This window comes from Eptesicus fuscus, chromosome 7 (genome assembly GCF_027574615.1).
Source record: "Eptesicus fuscus isolate TK198812 chromosome 7, DD_ASM_mEF_20220401, whole genome shotgun sequence".
In the NCBI taxonomy this organism is placed as follows: Eukaryota; Metazoa; Chordata; class Mammalia; order Chiroptera; family Vespertilionidae; genus Eptesicus; species Eptesicus fuscus.
This window is the reverse complement of record NC_072479.1, coordinates 94356582-94381109: the sequence shown is the minus strand read 5'-3', so window position 1 is coordinate 94381109 and position 24528 is coordinate 94356582. Positions and strand designations below refer to the sequence as shown.

The window sequence follows — 24528 nt, the reverse complement described above, 5'->3', positions numbered from 1 at the left end:
CACGTGGTATTGAGGGTGAGGGTTAGTCATTTTTATAGATTATGTGTAGTAGGGGATCAAATAATATGAATGAATGAATGTAAGAACTGGTCGATATTTACAGGCTAAATGGAAGAAGCCAAAGGAGAGGGAGAGACTGGAGCTACTGGAGAAATGAGAAGAGTTGATGGAACAAGATTCCTGAGAGAGAAGCGAGAGAGGTAAGGCTCCTGGGCTTGATCTAGCCTCCTCCTTGTGCCCCACACAGGATAATTCACTGTTGTGTTAGTGATTGAGGGTGGGATATCCAGCTGGGTTACAGGAAGAAGATCCACACAGAGATGGGAGAAGTTGTCATTGTAGGCAAAATATACTCAGTATATTTTGATCTGCCATGGCTGTAGCCTTACCTTCATCCAGGTTTCACGTCCTATACCTTCTTACCTAGAAGCCCCTCATGCGATGATCTGCTCTTATCTGAAAGTCCTTTGGACACTGGCAGTTACTGGTTGCCTCAAAATATCCATATGTAATCTTGGGTCTGCTCTAGGTTTTTTTCTATAGCTTGAGCCTTAGGACTTCGTTTAAGTCTACTTGAGTTACTTTCTTTTCTGCTTCACAGACTCTTTTTTTTTCTTTATTGATTAAGCTATTACATATGTGTCCTTATCCCCCTATTGCCCCCCTCCACTCATGCCCTCACTCCCCTGGTGTCTGTGTCCATTGGTTAGGCTTATATGCATGCATACAAGCCCTTTGGTTGATCTCTCCCCCTTTCCCTCACCCTCCCCTGCCTTCCCTCTGAGGTTTGATGGTCTGATCGATGTTTCTCTGTCTCTGGATCTATTTTTGTTCATCAGTTTATGCTGTTCATTATATTCCACAAATGAGTGAGATCATGTGATATTTATCTTTCTCTGACTAGCTTATTTTGTTTAGCATAATGCTCTCCAGTTCCATTCATACTGTTGCAAATGGTAAGAATTCCTTCTTTTTTACCGCAGCATAGTATTCCATTGTGTATATGTGCCACATTTTTTAATCCACTCATCTGCTGATGGGCACTTAAACTGTTTCCAAATCTTAGTTATGGTAAATTGTGCTGCTATGAACATATTAACACCAAGAAATCTATGGCATTTTTATACATCAATAGTGAACTTACAGAAAGAGAGATTAAAAAAAAACAATCCCATTTACCATTACACCAAAAAAAATTAAGATACCTAGGAATAAACTTAACTAAGGAGGTAAAAGACCTATACACGGAAAACTACAGGACACCAATAAAAGAGATAGAGGAAGACATCAACAGATGGAAGAACATACCATGTTCATGGATTGGTAGAATCAACATCATTAAAATGTCCATACTACCCAAAGCAATCTTTCAATTCAGTGCACTCCCCATTAAAATGCCAACGGCATATTTCATAGACCTAGAAAGAACTCTCCAAAAATTCATCTGGAATAAAAAAGACCCCAAATAGCTGCAACAATCCTGAGAAAGAAGAACAAAGTAGGAGTGATCTCAATATCAGATATCAAGCTGTATTACAAAGTCAGTGTTCTCAAAACTGCCTGGTACTGGCACAAGAACAGACATATAGACCAATGGAATAGAATAGAGAACCCAGAAATCATCCCAAACCACTATGCTCAATTAATATTTGACAAAGGAGGTAAGAATATACAATGAAGTCAAGACAGTCTCTTCAATAACTGGTGTTGGGAAATTGGACAGATACATGCAAAAAAAATGAAACTTAGACCACGAACTTACACCATACACAAAAATGCTTCACAGACTCTTAACTTGAATTTCAAGTATGTAGATTTTGGCTTGACTTTCAAGTGTGCAAGACCCTGTGTTCACTCTGGGATTCCATAAAATAGACAGACCCTGCCCTCCAAGTGTTTAAAATCTGATAAGTCTGGCTGTTTAGTTTCCTTGCCCCAAGTTAAGGAATCACAGACATTAGCATTGGGAGGGATGATAAAAAGTGTTTTCCCTCACATTATGAAGATGAAAGTGAAACTGATTAGGGGTTTGCCCATAATCACAAAATAGAGTCGCCCCTGACTCAAGATCTGTGTCTTTCCCTATACCATGATGCTACTTTGAACAGCTACCATTGGGAGGTCAATGTGAAGTACAGTAGAGGGTGAAGGCATAGTCCTTCACCTTTAAGCTCTTAAAGTTACAAAGGCAATTATATTGTTGGTTTTTCAAAAATAATTAAATGCCAAAATAGGTATATCATGAATATAACAAAAAATTCTTGAAAACTGGAACTGGATTATATTTATTTCTATTTTGGTACAATACCCAGCGCATAGTAGGCATTCAATAAATGAATGTTATGTGGATTTTGAACTACAAAATATTTAATGTGTTTGGAGTTAACATTTCTTAGAGTTTTGAACTTAAACTAGATGTTTTACAGATTTTTTCTTTGAAACAGGGTTGGCTGGGATGTAACATTTTTTCAAAACAATGGCTACATAAAAAACAACAAAAATACAAATGTTGATAGAGTTCGTTCTCAGTATGTCCATGTTAAACTCTTCCTTGTGGAATGTTCTGCAATCCTCTTTCTTTGGTATCTTCTCCCAGTTTATGTCAAGCATTCATATGGCTTTGGTCAAAATAAGACTAGTATTTCCTGAATCATTTGACATTCAGCTGTTGCTGAAGATGTTAAATCTATAAGCAAACCTGCTAATCGTTGGCAACAAAGCAGCTTAATCCTGGCTGCCAGTGATTTGTTTTGGAGCCTTTGGAGCAACAGAGAGATTCAAGTTTATAAAAAAGGGGTAAATAGTCGGTTAGAGATTAGAAGGGAAAAAAGGAAAAGACTTTTTTCCCCCAGACCACACACTGACAGGGGATCTTCCTTGAGCAATTGTTCCAGAATGTCTCACGTTTCTGTCCCCTCTCCTCCCCTTGGCTTCACCGGCCGCTCCTCCCACTTTTTCAGCCGCAGAAGGCTTGATTGACACTTGTCACTACTGATTGAGAGAAAAAGATGCTTCAGGGAGAAGGGAGGCGGTAGGGGAAGCAGCCTCCTTAAAAGCCACGGTAGTCAAAAGATGATTCCTTCTTTCTGCCTGTGTTTTGTCTCTCTAAATTATTCAAATCTGGGTGGCATCTAGGATAACTGGCATTTTGACACAGCTTAAGGGATTGTCTCAGTGACACTATTGAATGGAAGCTGCCAACCTTTTAAAAAATGTATAAAGAGATCTTCGGTATAATCTGATATGTCAACAAATGAAAGGCAGCTTCATGCAAAGGCCTTAAATGTGTTTGACCAATTATATTCATTTTTGACTTATTATTTTGGTCCATCCATCTATACGAGTAATCTTTGTTAGATTAAACAAGGAAAAAGCTCTTACTTGGATTTCTTTAAAGAATATGCATAATAGCTTGGTGGCTATTGCTTGCTTACCCAGCCAGGGCAGCTGGTTGAGAAGGTAGATGTGAAATTATCTAGGACAGAAAAGGTTTGCCTTTGTGAGAAATATCTTGAGGGTGGGGGTGTGGAAGGAGCATTGGGCTGAGGTTAAGGTGATTTGGCTGTGGCCTCAGATATGTCACTGCCAATTAGAGAAGCCATCATGGAGTACTCTGGGCTATGTTTTCACCACCACCACCACCACCACCCACCCTGCCTGGGAATGAGGCAGTAGACAGGTGGTCCCGACCTCTTTCCAGCTTTAGAATCAGGTAATTATTGATATATTCTTTTATTTTTTAGTAATATTTTCCCCTTCGTAGTCCTTTGTGGATGGAAATACAGTGACATTTTAAAACTTTAGTTCAATTCGAAACCATTTACTACTGTCTTGTGTGCATCACAGTGTGTGTGTTTGGGGTGGGGGCAGATACAAAGATGAGTCTCCTGGTTCCTATTCTTAAGGACTTGGCCATTTCACTTCTGTTGTTGGCTTACTTTCTTATTTCCTGTTAGTAAGATACTCTGAGTGTAGGTTTGCTGGATTTAACAAATAAAAGCCTGGGATGTCCAGATAAATGTGAAATTTAGCAAACAAAAACAAAAAAATAATGACTGAAATATTTGGGACATACTTAGACTAAAATATTATTTGTTTTTTCTCTTAAATTCACATTTAACTGGGCACCTTGCATGTTACCTGGCTAACCTAAATGAAATCACCCCTGAGCTTTTCCTGCAGATGTCAGGAACATTCTGTTCTTATTAGATTTTTTTAGCCTTGAGTAAAACTGAATCCAAGGGAAAACTGGATATAAAATATATTTTCAAATCTGGTAGGATTGATTTATTAGTGATTTTAACAAATATGTCTTGAGGGCCTACTGTGTGCTAGGAACTAGGCTAAGTTCTGGGGACACAAGAGGAATAAAATAGACACAGCCCACTCTCTCAAGAAGGTTATGGTCTACCAGGAGGGACATTTGAAATGTAATCATATTTAATAAGTACTTAATTCCAATTGTCATAAGGCCCATGAAGGAAAATAAAAGGTGCAATGAAAATGTTTAACAGAGGTGCCTAATTTCATCTTAAGGATTGGAGCAAGCATTTTTGAGGAAGTGACATTGAACCGGAGAAAACTGGGTTCTAGAGAAGAATTCTGGACAGAGGAGCCACTAAGAAGGTTTTTTTTTTGTTTTGTTTTGTTTGTTTTTGTTTGCATTCATGGGGGAATAGGTTCAAATACAAAGGATATTAGAACTAACAAGTGGGTCAATTTTTTTTTTTTGTATACATACAAGAGCAACCGTTAGCTCAGAAAGAATCACATTTCTAGAATCCAATATTAGTGTTGCCCAAAACCATAGCAAAGGCTCAGATTAGAAGGAAGGAGGTGAGACAGAAAATTGTCTTAGTTTCTTTGCCAAGATGCCAGTGAGTCTGTCTGTTCTTGTTGCTCAGAGGCCATGACCTGTGAACTTAAGCACAAGTGGGAGAACTCTCCCATCAAGAGGTTATTTCAACACCATTTTACCACTTTGGAAGGGTGGGTGGTGTGTTAGTTTGCTAGAGCTGCCATAACAAAGTACCACAGACTAGGTGTCTTACTTAAATAATACTTTAATTAAACAACAACAGTTCTGGAGGTTAGAAGTTCAAGACAAAGTTGTTGGCAGGGTTGGTTTCTCCTGAAGCCTCCCTCCTTGGCTTGTTGATGGCCATCTTCTCCCCGTGTTTTTCCTACAGTCTTACCTCTGTGTGCTTGTAAGTTTCTGTATAAATTTCTTCTTATAAGGACACCATTATATTGGATTATAGCCAATATAATTACCTTATGATCTTATTTAACTTAATCATCTCTTTTAAAGACCTTATCTCCAAATACAGTTACATTCTAACATACTGTGGGTTAAGGCTTCAACATATTAATTTGGGGCTTGGAGAGAAACAATTCAGCCCATAACACAGGGAGTGGAAGAACTAAGTCTCTTTATTACCTCCTCTCTCAGAGGGAGGCTGTTGAGATAGTTATCTTCTTACAAAATTTAGAAATGTCCAGTGGAGACAGTTCCAACCGCATGTCAGTCTTCCTTTCCCAACCAACATGTCCAAAAACTCTAATTTCCACTTTCCCATTTGAGTCCTGTGTTCCAAGGCTTGGGAGTTTTCACCCTACTTCAGAGTGTACATGCAAACATCAGCTTTGTGGTAGGTGGAGATTGGTTGGAGGGGGCACTTATTTAGGCAGTTAAATGGGTATCTTACTCTGTGCACCACCTACACTTAAATCCAGACCTTTAGGCAAGACCTAAAGGACATTGGTTCTAGACGCTCATCCAGAATTACTGCCTTTCATGGGCAGTGCTTAGACGTAGAGAGAGAGATGGAAAGAGAATGAATCTTTAGGGATTACAGCTTTTTGATTGATTAGTGATTATTACTCATCCATTAGACTATTCATTTTTTTCTCCTTGGAGAGCACATGCTCTTCTTTGAGCTTAATTTTGATATGTTCTTACATCAGCATTCTTGTTAATCAGGGTACATTTTTCTGAGTAACAGTTTGTCAGACCAGTTTGTTAAATATAGAATGCCACTTACTAGGTAAACTAGACCTGTGTGTGTGAGGAACTGAGCTTTAGGGCTGAAATGAAGCAGTATCAAGCCAGTAGAAACTGCATTTGTCAGTATTTTGGAAAGGGGCATGTTTATATCATTGGTACATGTTGTGGCTTCTCTATCACAAAGTTAGTTATCAGTCAACAAGCCTTTATGAAGCATCTTCTATAGCCACTACGTCATCATTACAGGACCAATAGTGAGAGAGAAAGAGAGAGAGAGAGAGAGAGAGAGAGAGAGAGAGAGAGAGAGAGAGAGAGAGGCTACCGTTTTGTACCAATCGATTGTACAATGTGATTTTTCTCTTTATGTTCTGTGATATTAGGGAAAATTAATATTCTAAACCCTAAGCATCTAGTCATGGCAGCTCTGGTGCAGTTGTTCAGAATACCAGCTGCTTGGTCAAATTGTATGAGTCCAAGTTCAAATATTACAATTTACCAGTTGTGTGGCTTAAGTTCACCTGAGTATTAAATGAGATGTTATATATAAATGCTAATAACAGTGCTGGGCCCTGTTAAAGAAATGCTTAATGAGTGTTAGTTATTCTTTCCGTCATTGATGTCATGATCATCATCCTCTCATGTGATTATTGGCATATGGACAGGACTTAGAAATAATTTGGTATAGCCGAAACCGGTTTGGCTCAGTGGATAGAGCGTTGGTCTGCGGACTGAGGGGTCCCAGGTTCAATTCCGGTCAAGGGCATGTACATTGGTTGCGGGCACATCCCTGGTGGGGGGTGTGAAGGAGGCAGCTGGTCGATGTTTCTCTCTCACCGATGTTTCTGGCTCTCTATCCCTCTCCTTTCCTCTCTGTAGAAAATCAATAAAATATATTTAAAAAAAAAGAAATAATTTGGTGTATCTTTTATTGGCTCATGTGTTTTAAATCAACCCATGGAAACTGAGACTCATGAAATTTTGTGGTCTGCTGGATGTACACAACACCATCCATGAAACAGTCCTGTCTTCTTTCCCAAAACTGAACCTGAATCTGGTCAACCAATTTAAAAGAACTATCGAGGACTAAGAACACATTCAACAACACCAGAGAGATGCAGTCAGCAAAACTTAGTCTCAAACCTATTTGAGACATTACAGAACAAATAACTTGTTTCTTTGACAACATTAAAAACATTATAAGAAAAAAATAAAGGAAGGGCATGAAATTAAAAGAGAAAATAAATCTATCAGCCTTTTGCATTGTATGGAACACCCTTAGGTCCCAGTTTGAACAAATAAACTGTACAAGAAGGAGAAGCACATTTATAAAGCAATCAAATAAATATGAACACTAGCCAGATATTTGATGATATTAAGGAATAATTATTAAATTTGGTGGATAATAATGACATTAAAATTATGTTTAGAAAACAGGTCAAATACTCTTTCACATAAACATTTTAAACTATAAACCAAGAAAAAAGAAACCCAATATTGTTAAGATGATAATTTTCCTCAAATTGATATATAGATGAAAAGCAATCCAAATTATAATCCTAGTGTGCCTTTAAAAAAATAAATTGGCAGGTTGATTCCAAGATGTATAAAAAAAGCAAAGCCTTTAGAATATCCAAAATAGTCTTGAAAAGCATAAGATTGGAGGGCTTATTCTACCTGATTTCAATGCTTATTACAAAGCTAAGGAAATCAGGACAGTGTGGTATTGGCGTAAGGTCAGACATATAGATAAGTGGAACAGAATAGAGTACAGAAATAGAGGCACACAATATGGTCAATGTTCCCAAGGAATTCATGGAGAAAAGTCACAAATAGTTATCTGTATGGAAAAAATAAATATATAATATATAATAAACATTAACCCCTGCCTCACACCATGCACAAAATTCAATTCAAAATGAACCAAATGCTTAATTGTAAGAGTTAAAACTATTGAATTCCCAGCCCGGCCTCTGTGGCTCAGTGGTTGAGTGTCAACCTATGAAGCAGGAGGTCGCTGTTGGATTCCCAATCAGAGCACATGTGTGGCATGTGTAGGAGGCAGCCAATCAATGATTCTCTCTCATCCTTGATGTTTCTCTCTCTTCCTCTCTGAAATCAATAAAGATATATTTTTTTAAAGAAAGAATGAAAAAACAAAAAACAATTGCATTTCCAGAAGAAAACGTGGTTGATGGCAGACCTCTGTTCCTCCCTACCTGCTGGCTAGAATCTCCATTCCTCAGCACATGGGCATTTTCATGGGTGTCTGACAGCTGACTTCTCTCTCAGAGAAAAAAGAAAACCCAAGAAGGAAACCAGTTTTCACAGCTTAATCTTAGTAGTGACATGCTACTATGGGCTGAGTTATATCACCACCCAAAATTTACTGGTTAAAATTCTAATTCCCAATGTGACCATATTTGGAGATAGGGTTTTTAGGAGGCAATTAAGGTTAAATGAGGTTATAAGGCAGGGGTCTTAATTCAATAGGACGGTGTCCTTAGAAGAAAGGAAGAAAGAGAAAGATTGCTCCCCACACTCATGCACCAAGGAAAGGCCATGTTTTTACATAGTGAGAGGCAGCAACCTACAAGCCACCAAGAAAACCATCACCGGAATCCAATTATGTTGGCCTCCTGATCTTGAATTTCTAGCCTCTAGAACTATGAGAAAATTAATTTCTGTTGTTTAAGCCACTCAGTCTATGGTATTTTGTTATGGTAGCGAGAGTTGACTAATACACATACCATTGCTTTTGCTACATGTTATTAGTCTCACAAACCAACCCCAAACCACTGTGCAAGAAGCTTACACAAGCTTCTGAATTCTAGGAAGTAAGAAACATGGAGACCATCTTAAGGCTGGCTGCTGTAGCTTCTATCCAAAATATAGAAACAACTGGCTAAAACAAATAATAAGAAGACAGACACCCCAATAATAATGGGCAAAAGATTTGAACAGACACTTGATAAAAGAAGATCTATAGTTGGCTAATAAGCACATGAAAATATGCTCAGTCATTAGGAAAATACTAAATTAAAACTACAATAACATACTACTATATACTCACTAGAATATTTAGAGTAAAAAGACTGACAATACTAAGAGTTGGTGAACCACTGAAACTGTCATATATCGTTAGTAGTAGTACATAATGATACAGTCGCTTTGGTAAAGACTTTTGACAATTCTCTTATAAAGTTAAACACATACCTTCCATATAACCTGCAAATCTCATTCTTAAATATTATCTAAGAGAAATTAAGGTGTATGTTCATACAAAGAATGTATGCAAATATTCCTAGCAGTATTATTCATAAAATCCAAAATCTAGAAACAAACAGGTCATTAACTGATGAATGAATTAAAAACCTGGTGTATCTATACTATGAAATACTTTTTAGCAATAAAAAAGACTAAATTGTTAATATGCACAACCACGTGGATCAGTCTCAAAAGTAGAATGTGAAGTGAAAAAAATCAAATACAAAGGACATATTTCACTCTATTGCCAAAGAAAAGGACCGTGGAAAGGAAACGAAAGGACCGGTCCATCTTGACTAAATCAGTTGGAAGCATTAACAGTTAATTGGGACTCAGATAAAAAGAATTTCACTTTGTTTCTATTAAAATGAGGAGATTAGAAAAAGGGGAGAAACTCTCTCCTTGAGGATAATTCTTCCTTACTTTAAGAGCTGAGGGCTTTTCTAATGAGAACACTAAGCCCATTTTACATCACACAGAATCCAGCATCACCACCTGCTTCAAGGGAGAGTGATGGAGCAAAACAACAAACACAAATGCAAGAAGTCACCCCAAAATGGGCCTGCGTGCAGATTTAAGTGGGAAAGTAAATACACATTTTCTTTTGCAAAAACATGGGTGCAGAGTGGAATTGCTATTGTTCTGAATGATTTCCTAAATCAAGTCTGACCAGTGTCCAAGAAAAACGTGTCTAAGATAGACTAAAACAATTGCTCTCTAGGAAAAAAAAAATCAGTTTTCAGTTCCCTTTGTCATAATTTCATGCTTTCCTCCGTTACGTTTTTCTTTAGTCATCATTGTAAAATCAAATGTGTTGCAGATCTGAAAGTTGTTTATTGTGGGGCAGAAAAACACTTTGTGGTTTATTTAAACGTAGTAATTCCCTAGATTACCATTTCATGGTACACTGCACACCAAAGAAAGCAACCTGTGTCTTTCACGAAAAAGTGTGAGTGGGTGGGGGAGGCTCAAAGGGGTGTGTGGGGAGTCATCAGCCCCAGCATGGAATCAGATAAAGCTAGTGGCTTGGTATTAGTGTGCTCGCTTTGTCTAAGTCCTAGCATCTTCAATGGGCCAGCCCTCTCTTCATTTGTCAGCCCAGCGCACCTTTTGTGCAAATAATTTCCCATTGGTATTACCCAGAGCTTGGAGTCGATAGCCGACTAGCCTCTTCGCTTGTACCATTATTTCCAGCAAGCTTGCTACATCTGCAATAAATCCTGGAGGATTTAGGGGTGGACTGAGGAAGTATGAGTGACAGAATGAGGTGATAAGCTAAAACAAAAGCTTTTCCACGCTGGCCTGATGTGGCCCTGTTGCAGCCTCTGAGATTTGATTTGATCAAGTTTTGCCAGCTGTCTCCTCATGGAGTTCAAGCAAGTTAAAGATGCAGCCCACAAGCAATTCTTTCATTCTCTGTTAAGCTTGCCTATGAGTACCAGGGATGAAAATCTCTCTCTGTTCTTCGCTTTTGATGTTGTCCTAGTGGTAGGGAACGCTGGATATTAAGGAGATGCCTCAGCTGCGCCAAGGAACTGTTTTAAGTGATAGACCCAGATGAAAAGGCAGGCTCTGGCTTTATACAGCAGTGCCAGGCCATTTTCAGGTGTCAGAGCAAGAAGTGTGGCTTAATCGAAATTTCTCAGCTTGGTTACAGAGGGGTTATGATGAGCTCTTCAAAGCAGAGTTGTTTTTAAGTAAGATCAAATCCAATGCTGTCATTTTATATAAAGTTTTCTCCTCTTGGGTGTTGTTTTTTGTTTTTCTTTTATCCAGAAAAGCTTAACTTGGAAGTGGTGTCTGTTTATCAGTGATGGCTATTATGTCTGTGTATGTGCATGCGTTTGAACATAAGAAGGAAGGGAGGTGGTGTGGCTTCTGAAAAGTCTATTGCACGAGAACCTGTGCAATTGCTCAGATATTTTCCTTTGGTGCTTGGGATTTCAGGGTCCCTTGCTAGGACTCGGTAGTCAGAATAGTCTGGGTTATGCCTCGAAAACAGATATCTCTAAAATTTCAGTGATTTGCAACAACAAAGGTTGATTTGTTGGCCATGCTATGGATTGAATGTTTGTGTCCCCTCCACCTCAAATCCATCACATTGAGGGTTGAGGCTCTAACCCCCTATATGATGGTATTTGGATGTAATTAGGTGTGGATGAGGTCATGAGGTTGGGATCGCAATGGTGAAATTAGTGACCTTGTAAGGAGATGAAGAGACCAGAGCTCACTCTTTCTTTGCCATGTGAGGATATAACCAGAAGACAGCCATCTGCAAACCAGGAAGAGAGCTCTAACCAGACATTGAATATGCCTTGATCTTGGACTTTCCAGCCCCTGGAACTGTGAGAAATAAATGTTTGTTGTTAAAGGCACCCAGTCTCTGGTATTTATTCCAGCAGTCTGAGCTGATGACTAAGACAGTGTCCATCATGGATCAGCCCTGCTCTGTGCTGGCAACCCAGGTGGATGGAGCAGCCTCTGTCTGGGACATTGCATGTCCCAGAGCTAACTTTACGTCAATGGGGGGTGGGAGGTAAACATTCCACAGGAAGGAAACCAGACTGCTTGGAGGCACCATAGACGATCTCTAGCAGGCCTCAGTTTCCCCATATGAAATACAAGGGAGTCTCTGGTTTTATTCAGTGGCCATGGGAGGCAGCACTTCTGGCTATGAGACCTGATGGAGATACTCCCATGCAGAGAAGGCTCCAGGACCGTCAGAACACGGCTGATGAATGTGAAATTCCAACTTGACTGGTTGAAAGGTACAAGTGTCACAGCTGAATAGTAGTGTGAAAAAGGAGGGAAAAAACCCCAAAGAACCCAGGAGAAACTTCTCAAATATTACCCTTCATTTCAAATGAGAAATAAATTTGTTCCTTCCTTCAAGAAGAATAAAAGTCACTTTTCAAGTGTGTGAAATATAACACTTACAGAAAAAAAATCATGACAAAGTGGATGTACAGCTTAATTATTGTAAAGGGTGTATGCCCAACTGCCACCCAGTTCTAAAAATAGAGCATTGCTGTATTTCAGAAGTCCCTAAATGATCCTTCCCAATAAGAGCACTTCATTTGCCCCTCAAAGATAAATCGTATTAAACAATAAAGAATTTTTTTAAAAGTTATTTTAAAAAAGATAACCCATAAAAGCTGTCTTAACGATGACTCAGAAGTTCCTAATGTTACAACAACCAAAATTTATCAATTTGTTTTCTTTTGGTTAGAGCTTTCTTTGTGTCTTGTAAAATATGTTAACCTAAGCTTGCATAAGTAGTTTAGATTCTGATACCTTGTGAAATATGCTGCCATTTAGTTCTGTATAAGGCATCTTCTGCTATTCTTTCCTTTTAAAAAGTATTTTGGCTACCTGGAAGGAGAAAAGTGTTTTTGTTTGTTTGTTGTTTGGCAAGGAGATGAATTTACCTTTATTTTAACTTCAGGACTTTTTGTTTGTTTGATTTAGTTTTGATCATTAAATTCACAAGGAAATAGTACTAATCATTTAAACAGAAAATAGAAATCAACCTTCAAGGATGTACAAATGCTATTAAAATTCAGCTAAGTTTTTAAAGTTGAAATCTCTTTTCAGGAGATACCCCCATATCTTCCATCCCAGGCTGTGATCATTAGAATAGTCAAAAGGGAAAAAATTAACTCTTAGCAGGAGGGAGCAAAGAAAATCTGTCAGATATAATCTGGAAAAATGAACAGATCCAAAGGGTTTAGATGAGTTTATGGGCTGATGGCTTTATTTAAGGAGGTTGAGAGTTTTAGGGTTCATCCATAACCTTTTAAGAGCTATGCCACTTAGGGCAGTGGCTCCCAGCAGTTCCTTAGAGCCATCTCACTGGACATTAGTAAGGCCATCTGACCCTAGCATATTCCAAACTGCTAATTCCCCTTTCCCCATGCATCTCCCAGGGCTAAGAATGTAGGCATGAATTGAAGATGGTGGAGGCCTACAGAACTGGAGTTGGACTTGTACATCTGGCTGGGTTGGCCAACTGAAGGAGGGATTTCATCACCAATGCTGTCTCAAATATTTATTTATTGTCTTAGTTTTCTAGGCTACCATTACAAAATACCACAGACTGGGTAACATAAATAACAGAAATGTATTTTCTTACAGTTTTGGAGAGTGAAAATCTTAGATTAAGGTGATGGCAGGGTTGGAGTCATATGAGGTTTCTCTTCTTGGCTTGCAGATGGCCACCTTCTTGCTATGTCTTCACATGTAATTTTCTCTGTGCAAACACATCTTTTTTTTAATTGGAATTTTTATTGACAAAATTGTAGGTTCAAATGAAGTTGTAACAAATAATACAGAGAGATACCCTGTAACTTTTATCCATTTTTCCCCAATAGTAACATTTTGTGAAACAATACAATATCCCAACCAGGATATTAACACTGGATCTTATTCTGCAAAGATGCTCAAAGGTGGTATCGGGGTCAGAAATAATCCTATCTAATAAAAGAGTAATATGCAAATTGACCATCACTCCAAGACACAAGATGGCCACGCCCATGTGGTCAAAGATGGCTGCCCCCGTGTGGACACAAATGACTGCCACAAGATGGCCTGCAGAGGAGGGCAGTTGTGGGAAGTTAGGTGTGACCAGGCCAGCAGAGGAGGGCTGTTGGGAGTGACCAGGCCGGCAGAGGAGGGCCACTGGGGGAGACTAGGCCAGCAAGGGAGGGCAGTTGAGGTGGAGGGACCTAGGCCTGCAGGGGAGGACAGTTGGGGGGGGACCAGGCCTGCAGGGGAGGGCAGTTGTGGGCGATCAGGCCAGCAGGGAGGGCAGTTAGTGGTGACCGGGCTGGCAGAGGAGGGCAATTGGGGGAGACCAGGTCAGCAGGGGAGGGCAATTGGGGGGGCCCAGGACTGCAGGGTAGGGCAGTTGGGGGGGGCCAGGCCTGCAGAAGAGGACAGTTGTGGGGGACCAGGCCTGCAGGGGAGGGCAATTGGGGGGGACCAGGCCTGCAGGGTAGGGCAGTTGGGGGGATCCAGGCCTGCAGGGGAGGGCAGTTGGGGGGGACCAGGCCTGTAGGGGAGGGCAGTTGGGAGCCAGCAGTCCTGGATTGTGAGAAGGATGTCCGATCGCCTGTTTGGGCCCAGTGGGATCGGGCCTAAACGGGCAGTCGGACATCCCTCAAGGGGGTCCCAGATTGGAGAGGGTGCAAGCTGGGCTGAGGGACCCCCCGCCCCATGCACGAATTTCATGCACTGGGCCTCTAGTTACTAATAAGAGTCTTATTACTGACCCCAATACCACATTTGAGCATCTCTACAGAACTCAATGTGTAGAACTGAGTAGAGCATGGTCTCTTGACCTAATCATTCTTGTTCTGCTCATCCCCTTGCTATTTTCTTCAGAATGTATTTCATATCTGTTTCTTTGCAGCTCTGCCCTAAACTAGGATGGGTCAATCAGATAACTAATCCCTGCTCAGCTGGTAACTTCAAGATAACATAATGCCTTAACCTCATTTACAAGTCCCTTAAAGTCCCATTAATGCAAAGGCCCTGGCTTGCTTTTTATTTAAGGACATAAAATAGAAGTAAGAACAAGGCTAATAGTGACATGTAGTTTGGGTCCCCTCTACTTGCTGTACTGGTGGTGAAAAAGTCTGGCTTTTGCTTTTTCAGAAGCCCAAAGAGGGAAAACAGATCAGCCATGTAACTCTCAGTGTCCATAAGATAAAAAAAAAAAAAAGAATAATAGGAGAGGAATCCTCCTGTAGAAACCACCTAATAATACTTAAGTGCTTTTGCAACACCCCCTACCTCCAAGAATACATTTTCACTCTCTTAGGGGAGATGTTGGCCTCACTGGGGGTGGGGTGGGGGGGGAATACATGGTTTAAGTCAAAGGCTTTTGGAAGCTCATTGACCTCTTGTCTGACTGCCCTCCTAACTAACTGGGCAAGTAGGCATTGGAGCTCAACACATTCCCTGTTTGCTTTATCTCCCCTCCTCTATCCCCAAACCATCTTCCTTGGGAGTCCTCTATAGGTCAACAGCACTGCCACCAATCTATGCCAGAAATCTTGGAATTATCCTAGCCTCTCCTCTCTCCTACTCCTCTTAATTTTCCCTGCCCTACACTTTTTCCACAACCTCATCACCAAATCCCTAATTCTGAATGTCATGGTTTCCTTCCCCTGAAAGGTTTTAATCATTCACTAACTAGTCCCCCATATCCAGTCTTCAAATCCATTGACCCAAAGATGTGATGAATTCAGAGCTCATCCCCTTACACCCTTAACTTAACCTTTCAGTGCAGTGGTTCTCAACCTTTCTAATGCCGCGACCCTTTAATACAGTTCCTCATGGGTTTTGACCCCCAACCATAAAATTATTTTCATTGCTACTTCATAACTGTAATTTTGCTACTGTTAATGAATTGTAATGGAAACATCTGTGTTTTCCGATGGTCTTAGGCTCTACAGCAGCGGTTCTCAACCTGTGGGCCGCAACCCACAGGTTGAGAACCGCTAGCAGGGTCGCCTAAGACCATCGGAAAACACAGATGTTTCCATTACGATTCATTAACAGTAGCAAAATTACAGTTATGAAGTAGCAATGAAAATAATTTTATGGTTGGGGGTCAAAACAACATGAGGAACTGTATTAAAGGGTCGCGGCATTAGAAAGGTTGAGAACCACTGTTCCAGTGGCTCCCTTATGCCCTTGAGATGAAGGACAGATGCTCTCAGGTGGAGGCTGGATCCATCAAGCCTTGGTTCCCAATCCTGTTTCCCGACCCATCACCTTGTTCTGTCCTCAGATTTTATGCTTCAGTTCTACTGAATTGCTAAGCCCACTGAGTTATGCTTCTTTGACTTTCCTCATGGGGTTCCTAGTTCCCGATTCTTTTCTCACTCTTGGTTAACTTGTTTATTCCTCTATATTCTTTAAAACTCAGCCCAATCTTCACCTTCTTGAAAAACCATTCTTGAGAGCCCCAAACTGTGCTAGAGGCTCCCCCAGTGTCCCAAACCACTTTGGGTTTCTTTTTGTAGCATTGCTTTGAAATCATGTCTTTCTCTATTAAATCCTCAAATCGTTAGGGACACCAACCACTTCTCTTTCTCTTTCTATCTCTGGCAGCTAGTGGAATACTTGGCACATGACAAACATTCAACAAATGTTTGTTGAAGTAAACTGAACTACCCTTCCCCAGGTTGGGGGAATTAATTAGTATTAAAATGGGTTTTAAAAAGCAGGTGCCCAGGAAGGAAATAGAAAGAAAACGCAGGCCTTGATAAGCCACCAATGGGATAATTACGTCTAAATAATTCAGATTGAACCAGAGTTGTTCCTGAAAAATGCCCAAACAACTGGTCAGTTCATGGGGAAAGTCAGCCAGTTGGCATCAAGGAGACCCAAACATTCAACCAGTCATTTCACTAGACTTGTGACATTTCAGCAGGTGTCCACACAGCCTGGGATGGGAGAAGTTACTGATCCCTCTTTGTTTATTTCTACTTTCTCCTTTTCCCTACCCCCTCCCCCTGCCAACCTATGCTGGTATTTTAACATCCATGTGAAAATATAAACATTTAAAAATATTCCCATTTGAGAAAATCCTTAAACTGGCCAGAGAAAAATTGACCACATGGAAAATCCCACATATAAAAAGGCAAGTTTAACCAAGTTGCTCTACAGCACTAGCCCCTTTCAGGTTTTGGACACGTGGCCTCTCTGGCTGAATGGACAGAAAGTCTGAATGTGTAAGAGCAGCTAAAAACAACAATCCAAACAAGACAGCCATTCTCACTCCCTCAGACCACCGCTCCAAGGAGCGCGCTCTCCGACGGGTTCTACATGCTAAATAACTCCTATTCTCAGCTCACGTGGACTCGGTGGCCCGGGCCAGGTGAAAAGACAATTGCCCCACACAGCCCCATCGGGCTCCAAACCTCACTAACGAGATGAATGTTTTCTAATCCTGGTCAGCATTGTCGGGCTCTGAGAGCCACTTTCTAAAAATATGTCTTTCACATTGAAAGAAAAAAAAATATTAAAAGAAGGTGGGGGTGGGCAGAGAAGGAGGCCTTTAATGGGCTGTTTTATACTTTTGTTGTGTTGTGTGCTTTCTTGCAGGCGACTTTTTGGCAAATACTGCATCTTCAGGCAGGAGAAGTTGGCTGAGTACAAAAGGGCTTTTGAAGCTGTGAGTGTAAATTCAGGCTCCCTTTCTTTCTTCCTTCCTCCCTTTCTTCGCCCTCTCTCTTCTCCTGGGTCTGCAGACCGCTAAGCAGAAATAATAAGCGCCGTGGCTTGCAGGACACGTCCCATGAATTACTCAAACATCAAATGTAACTTTAGAATGCAGGCACACTTTATTCTTTTCTGCAAAAGTTTCCCTATCCAGTCTTTATTTACATGTCACCACGAGGCTAAAGCGATGTACAGCCGGTCAGAACACACACACACACACACACACACACACACACACACACACACACACAGGAGGCCATTAAACAAATTAAAAGGGATGGGGATGACTAATACAGTACTTTTGGAATCCCCAATGTGATTAGTCTGAATTTAATACACAAAAGCAGCACTGGAGAAAGAGGGGAGGCGAACTGATCTTTAATAACCTGTACAATTAAATTATGGTGATGAATTTAACCATTCTGTGCTGCTTAAAGGAGTCGTATTATCTGATTGCTTGTAGAAGGAGGTCAGATTTTCAGCAGGGTTTGAGTGTCCTTGGAAGGCTCCTGGTGGCAGTTCTATGATGTAAAAGCTATTTCTTCCCCCTTTGGGAACTGCTTGACCATTTCTCAAGCTTTGTCTCCAAAAATTATTGAGACAGCTTTAACTCCTTGGCGGTCCTTACCTTTCTTCAGTCCTTTGGAAAACAGGAATCAGGAGGGAGACTGTCAGGGAGAGGGGCTGTTTTTCCCTTTGGTAGCTGTGGAATAGATGCTTTGGGTTAACTTTTGATCCAAAAGGCCCTAACCTGCGTTTGATTGTGGAGAGCTTCCTGCTTCCCTCTTTGAGGAGGCCCATTTATCTCCAGAATAGAGGCATCTCGACAAACATCGGGGGCATGTTGGGTCAGAAGCTCATATTATGCAGCTTGATTTTCTAGGGACCAGTCCCCTGTATTTGTTTCCTTCCTGGGAGTCACCATCATACTGTGAAACTGTTCATGAAAGTCCATCCAACGGTGCTTTCGAGAAGTGTGTCTCCCATTTGCCTTTACTTACAACGTACAGTTCAGGCAGGTGCTATTCCAATAGAGGGTACTCTGTATAGCTCAGGACACACACCTGCAAACTTGCTGAATGATGAACTAAAGCGGAACAAGTGGGAAGGAGTTTTGTATTGCTGTCCTTATGCATACTGCCCTCCAGTAGCTACCACTGGACCTCAGCTGCTCTTAGAAATTAGGCCTCTCTGTGTCCACCTCAAGTGCAGGAGATTTTGAATAGTCGTTGCTCACAGGGATGTCATTTGCCAAAGTAAATAGTGGCAGTTTCTTATTGGCATTCAAGTCCTAAAAACATTGCGTGTCATATTCCCATGTGGTTACCAGACTAGACTTTGGAGGTTGTACATCCTTGAGGCTCAGAGCACAGATTTTGGGACTACAGAGCCTGGTTTCAAATCCTAGTTCTGCCATTACTGGCTTCAAAATCTCGAGCATGTTCTATAGCTCTGTGTGCCTCAGTTTCCTCATTGCAAAATGAGGAGGACAATGATACCACAAAAAGTTGTTCTAAGAGTTAAAGGACACATGTGGAGGCCATAAACTGGGGTCAGATATGTGAGTTGTGGCCTCGTTAATTGTTGACATTTGCTCTATGCCAGGCACTCTGCTCACCCCCTCTGTGCATTATTATCTCATTGATACAACAAACCTAAAATAAGGTTGTTTTCTCTATTTTAAAGATGAGAAGCCGAGACTTAGATATACTAAGCAACTTACCCAAGGGCACAGAGGTAAATCACAGAGTAAAGGCTATAAATGTGGGTATTCTAACACTAAAACACATGGGATCAGCCATTTTGTACACAAGGTGTATTTGAAAATATTTACCTGATCCCCAAGAGTGTATTACCCAAGAGGGGAGAAAACAGGGAAGCCAGTGTTTCCAAGAGGTAGTCCTAAGTGAAGGAGGTAAGGGATAATATAGGATGTAGGGAAGGGAGTGGAGAAAGGGAAATACGACAGTGGTTGGTGAAGACTAAAGGACATCAGGCATCTGACATGTGGAGTGGTGGCAAGCAAGTTAAGTGGTCTCAATAGAGGATAAGTGTCCAGTGTGCTGGTTTAAGGTGGTCATTTAATGATGGGAAAATGTGATAACTACAGTTATCTTGGCTGCTTTATCCTGCCTGGAGTCTCAGTATGTATTTATTAACCGGCTGACTCAATCATCTACTTGACTTGTGGCATTGTCCGGTCACTTTGCCATAGATCAGCATTGAAAAGATATGCCAGGTCAGAGTCAACTGATAAACACTGCCCTCTCTCTCTTTCACTGTCACACATCCAACAGGAAGAACTATGCAATGATCCATTGCCTTTATCACTATTCTCAGGATTCACCTGAGGAGGATGAGAATGGAGTACAAAAAGGAATGACTCCATTTCCCCCCCTTTGGATTCTAAAAATTGGTGAATTCCTGAACTTCATGCCACTCTCTTTGGCACACCAGGCCAAAGAGAGTGGTGCCCCTGGAGTTTCATTCTCACTATGGAGAAGATGGGCACCCAATTTTTGGGGCATGCACATTTTAAAATTTCTAACTCACCAATTCTTGGCCAAGATGAGCTTTGAAACATTTCTTCTTTTGAACTGTTCTTTCCAGTGGCTTATTAGATGCATCCCTGAGGATTGGGCTTATGCATAAATGGACTTTACATCACATTTTTAAGTTGGGATCAGGATGACGTTGAGTTTTACAACCACCAACCCCATGTTAGAAGAACAAAGGAGACCACAGGTAGACCATTTATAGAGTTTACAGTGTTAGAAAATTATAAGACCAATAAAGAAGATTTTAAGGGGAGCTGTTATAGTAAGGTTTTGTAGCAGGGAAGAGAGTTTGGCCTTAATACAACTTTGTTGTATTATGTAAATACAACAAAGAAAGTTAGTAGCCAAGGAACAGGGTGAGGGGAATGGTCAGTGGATGGGAAATTACTAAGAGGGAACATTAGTCATAAGGGCACTAATAGCTAACATGAGCTAACACAATTCTTATTGAAAGCAGGCAAGACATCACCTAGGGTATGGTAGAGCATAAGGAACCCTATCAGATATTGACAGTGATCAAATATAGAGTGTAGGACTCTGGTTAAACTGACTTAGTGGGATTCTTATTAGAACTAGACTCTGCAAAGGAGGACATAAAAGCTCTCAAAAAGAGAGCTCCAAAGAGCCTGACTGAAAACTGGTCAAGAAGGGAATTTTACCAATATATGGAATGGGATGGTCTGTCATTTCTTTTCTGAATGAATAGAGTCTCATGCCATATTAGATATTTCTCTATACTCTAGTACTAAGATTAAAGTGTGCATGTAGGAAGTTATCTGGATTAACTATTAGGAAAAAAATCTCCCCACACTGTATAATACCCTTGAATTTTTAACATAAACAAAATTTAATGCATCCAAATTGATTGGATATCAGTAATTATAATTTTTATTAGTGTTACTGATTTGTTAAATCATAACTAGAGGAATTTCATATATAGGTATATGTGTGAAATTTCCTTTCCATTGGATACATAATGCAAGTATCAATGTGCAAGTCATGTTGGTTCATTTAAAGTAAAATTCAAGGTTTTGTAAACTCTTGGTGTCACTTGGTGAGATCTTACAACACTTTCTCATCACTAGTCATTGCATTTTAATTAATATCCCTTTAAATGGATAGAAGATATTTTGAAAATAAATTGGGTCTACCTTCTTATTCTAAGATGGAAAAATAATCATATTTTGATATACTTTGCTTATAAAATGGTGTTCAAATCTATTAAAGCATTTGAATGTTGCTCTTAATTAAGAAATAATGTAGGTTAATGGTTGGGGTTAGTCTTGGAAACAGACTTATCTGAGTTTGAATTCTGTCTCTGTCACCTACTAGCTGGGTGATCTGGGGCAAATACTTAGTCCCTCTGCCACCATTTCCTCATCTGTAAAGTGGGGGTCTTGATGCTAGTTCCTACATCATGAGTTGCTTGGAGAATTATGTTACTTAGTACTGTAAAATACTTAGACTAGTGTTTGTCACATGGCACTCAAGTTAACCTTGAACCTTGTTCTTTAGGCATAGCTTGATCTGCACTGGCTGGTCCTTTTTATTCTAATTTCCAGTCAGTACTTCTGAAATGCAGTCATTAAAGATGTAGTCTTAGTTGACTGAATCCAAGTACAGGCTCTATGATTGGTTGTTTGACCTTTGGCAAGGCACTTATTTTCTGAGTTTTCTCAGCTATGAAATGGGAATAATAATTATTACCTTATAGAACTGTTAGGGTAGTGAAATTAGATAATGTGAATAAAGCACTAGACACAGTAACTGAAACACAGTAAGTGCTCAACAAGTGGTAACTGTAGTTTTTGCCAAGCAATACAGGCAGTTTTGTTTCAGGAAATGGTCAGTAATCAGAAAATATAAAGATGTGACCTCTACCATAGAGACATAATTTTCTTGATATGGGGCAAGGGGATTCAATGCCTTGCTTTCCACATTTGGAAACCCATGTAGAATGTTCCCCCTTACTCAAACCCATCATCTCTTTTCATTTGCTCCCACTATCTGTGACTATCTAAAGAAGGCACAATAAAGAGGAAAATATGGAGTTCCTACAATGAGCTGATCAGGTAGGACATGGTGAGAGAAACTTGGGCGTGAGACCAAAGTGAAGATGGAGCCAAGACAATAATCAAGAGGCAAACAAGATGAGGAGCAGGTATTGCCTACCTGTGACTGCCTTCTCCTGGCATAGACAGAATCACAGGAAGAGGCCTGTAAAGAGAGAAGGGAGGACTACTTGTTTAAGGGAAAGTATTGACACAAGAAAAACAAGGAATGGAAATCTTTTGAAAGTTACAAGGGATCTTTGGTTGCTTTCCCCAAAAGGTCTAAGATACAGGGGAAAAGCAAAAGTCTTCTTGTCATAGTATGAGACACTGAAACATGCAAATAATGACAATGTCAAGACTCAGGCAGAGGCTTTGAATTCCTGAGCTACTATCAGATGTCATGATTCAATAAGCACAGAGTGCAAAGCAGATTTTCTTAAACACATGAAGTTATCCATAAACTATATTTAGAGAAGCACTATCCACTGCAAAATCTCCCAAATAGGGAATTGGAAGACCCAGATTTGAACTATTTCATTGATTCCCCATGTGAAATCAGACTCATCACTTAGCTACTCTGAGCCCCACTTATAAAATGAGAGTGTTCAACTAGATAATCTTTTACTAATTCTATTTAGTGATTTTACTTACAGGACATATAGATGCTAATAAAAATGCAAAATGACTAATGTGTAGATTTAATAAAATGCTCAAGCAGTTCTGGGACCTTGAGCAAATCACTAAATTCTTTGGTATCTTTGGTTGGGTCTACAATTGAAGAACATGGACTGGATTATTTCTACTGGCCATTGTGGCGATACTTTTTCCCAAAGGACCATTTTGTTTCCTGGAGAGACTAGGACACACCTTGCAAAACCTTGTTTTGGGGAAGCCCCGTTTCTGGATGTCAATTATTGGGTCAATTATTGGGTAATACAAACAAAAACACCCATGGAGGTTATGTGGTGAGAACTTTAATTATTAACTCATAGGGTATGAGTTCAAGAGATACATTTGATAAATATTCAGATTCTAGGCACAAAAGAAGCTGATGTTAGCTTTAGAATTGGGTTATTACACCTTGTTCTTTTTTTTTTTAAGTATTCTAGGGAAAAAAAAAACTATTGGAAGGATTTAGTAAGGATATCCTTGAAACAGGCCAATAAAATTTGTGTATGGTTTATTAAGAAATAAAATGGTGTTGGCAGAGGACTTTGTGGATTCATTGCATGATGCTACAGTGAAATAATTCACCCTCAACTTAGAGTTGGCTTGGGGACTGTGAAATTTTGGACATGTCCTTTGCTACTCTAAGCCTCTATTTCCTCATTCATTAATAGGGGGGGCAGATATCATATACCACATGTAATGTTATGAGAAATGAATGAGATATCTTGTCAGGTGGGAAAGTTAAACAAATAGAAGGGAACTGAGAGCTCTGTAAAATAAGGGGTTATTATCACCACTGTTGTCCTTACAACTATGGGATACTCCTCTCTGGCTCATTTATCAACTGGGTGACATGATCTTGTCAATTACTTCACCACTTACTAATGAGCCAGACTTTCTTAGCTCTATTACTTCTACTGACTGAACTCCCAATTTCTACCATTACCCTCATTTATATTACTCTCTTCTGTTTTTCTTGCAATCACAGATTGGGACATCCTTGAAGGCAGGAGACCTATCTTTTGATAGGAACATCACTACATTCTTCCTATATAATATTGTCTAAAATATTCAGAATAACCACCCTATGAAACCAATCATGTTTTTTTCACTGTACAGGTGAGGAAACTGAGGCATAGAGGCATTCACATTTCTTGTGCAAGGACTCAGAATCAACTTCTTGTGGAGCTGGGGCTCAAACCTAGGAAGGCTGATGCAGGATCCATGTTTCTGACCACAATGCTGTGCGGTTTCTTCAATTATGAGCTCCTATGGGCAGTGATCTGATGGCCTTATCACTGCTAAGTTCCCAGATCTTGATACAGGACCAGGTCCATAGCCAGTAGAACTACTAAATTATGTGTGTTTTTAAAAACAGCTTTTGTTAATGAAAAACAGGAAGAAAATAGTCCTTTAATGGGTTACATTATATGAGTTTGAGGCTCTATCTACTGTTTGTTTTCATATGCTTCTTTCAGACCTTTTAGACCTATTGTTATCTTTTTAAAAATTATATTTTTTATTGATCTCAGAGAGGAAGAAAAGAGAGAGAAACATCAATGAAGAGAGAGAGAGAGTCATTGATAAGCTGCCTCCAGCACAGCCCCCATTGGGGATCAAGCCCACAACCCGGGCATGTGCCCTGACTGGGAATTGAACAGTGACCTCCTGGTTCATAGGTTGATGATCAATAACTGAGTCATTGCAGCCGGCCCATTGTTACCTTTGACATATATTTTGTAAC

At 40.1% G+C, this 24528-nt stretch overlaps 1 long non-coding RNA gene across 1 annotated transcript; it reads left to right on the top strand.

Annotated features, from left to right (window-relative positions):
* The first annotated feature begins 107 nt into the window (after window positions 1-107).
* Window positions 108-20142, top strand: LOC129149693 (uncharacterized). Its single transcript, XR_008556539.1, has 3 exons — window positions 108-200; window positions 17387-17456; window positions 20114-20142. It is a non-coding gene; the product is annotated as an uncharacterized LOC129149693 (long non-coding RNA).
* Window positions 20143-24528: the final 4386 nt, after the last annotated feature.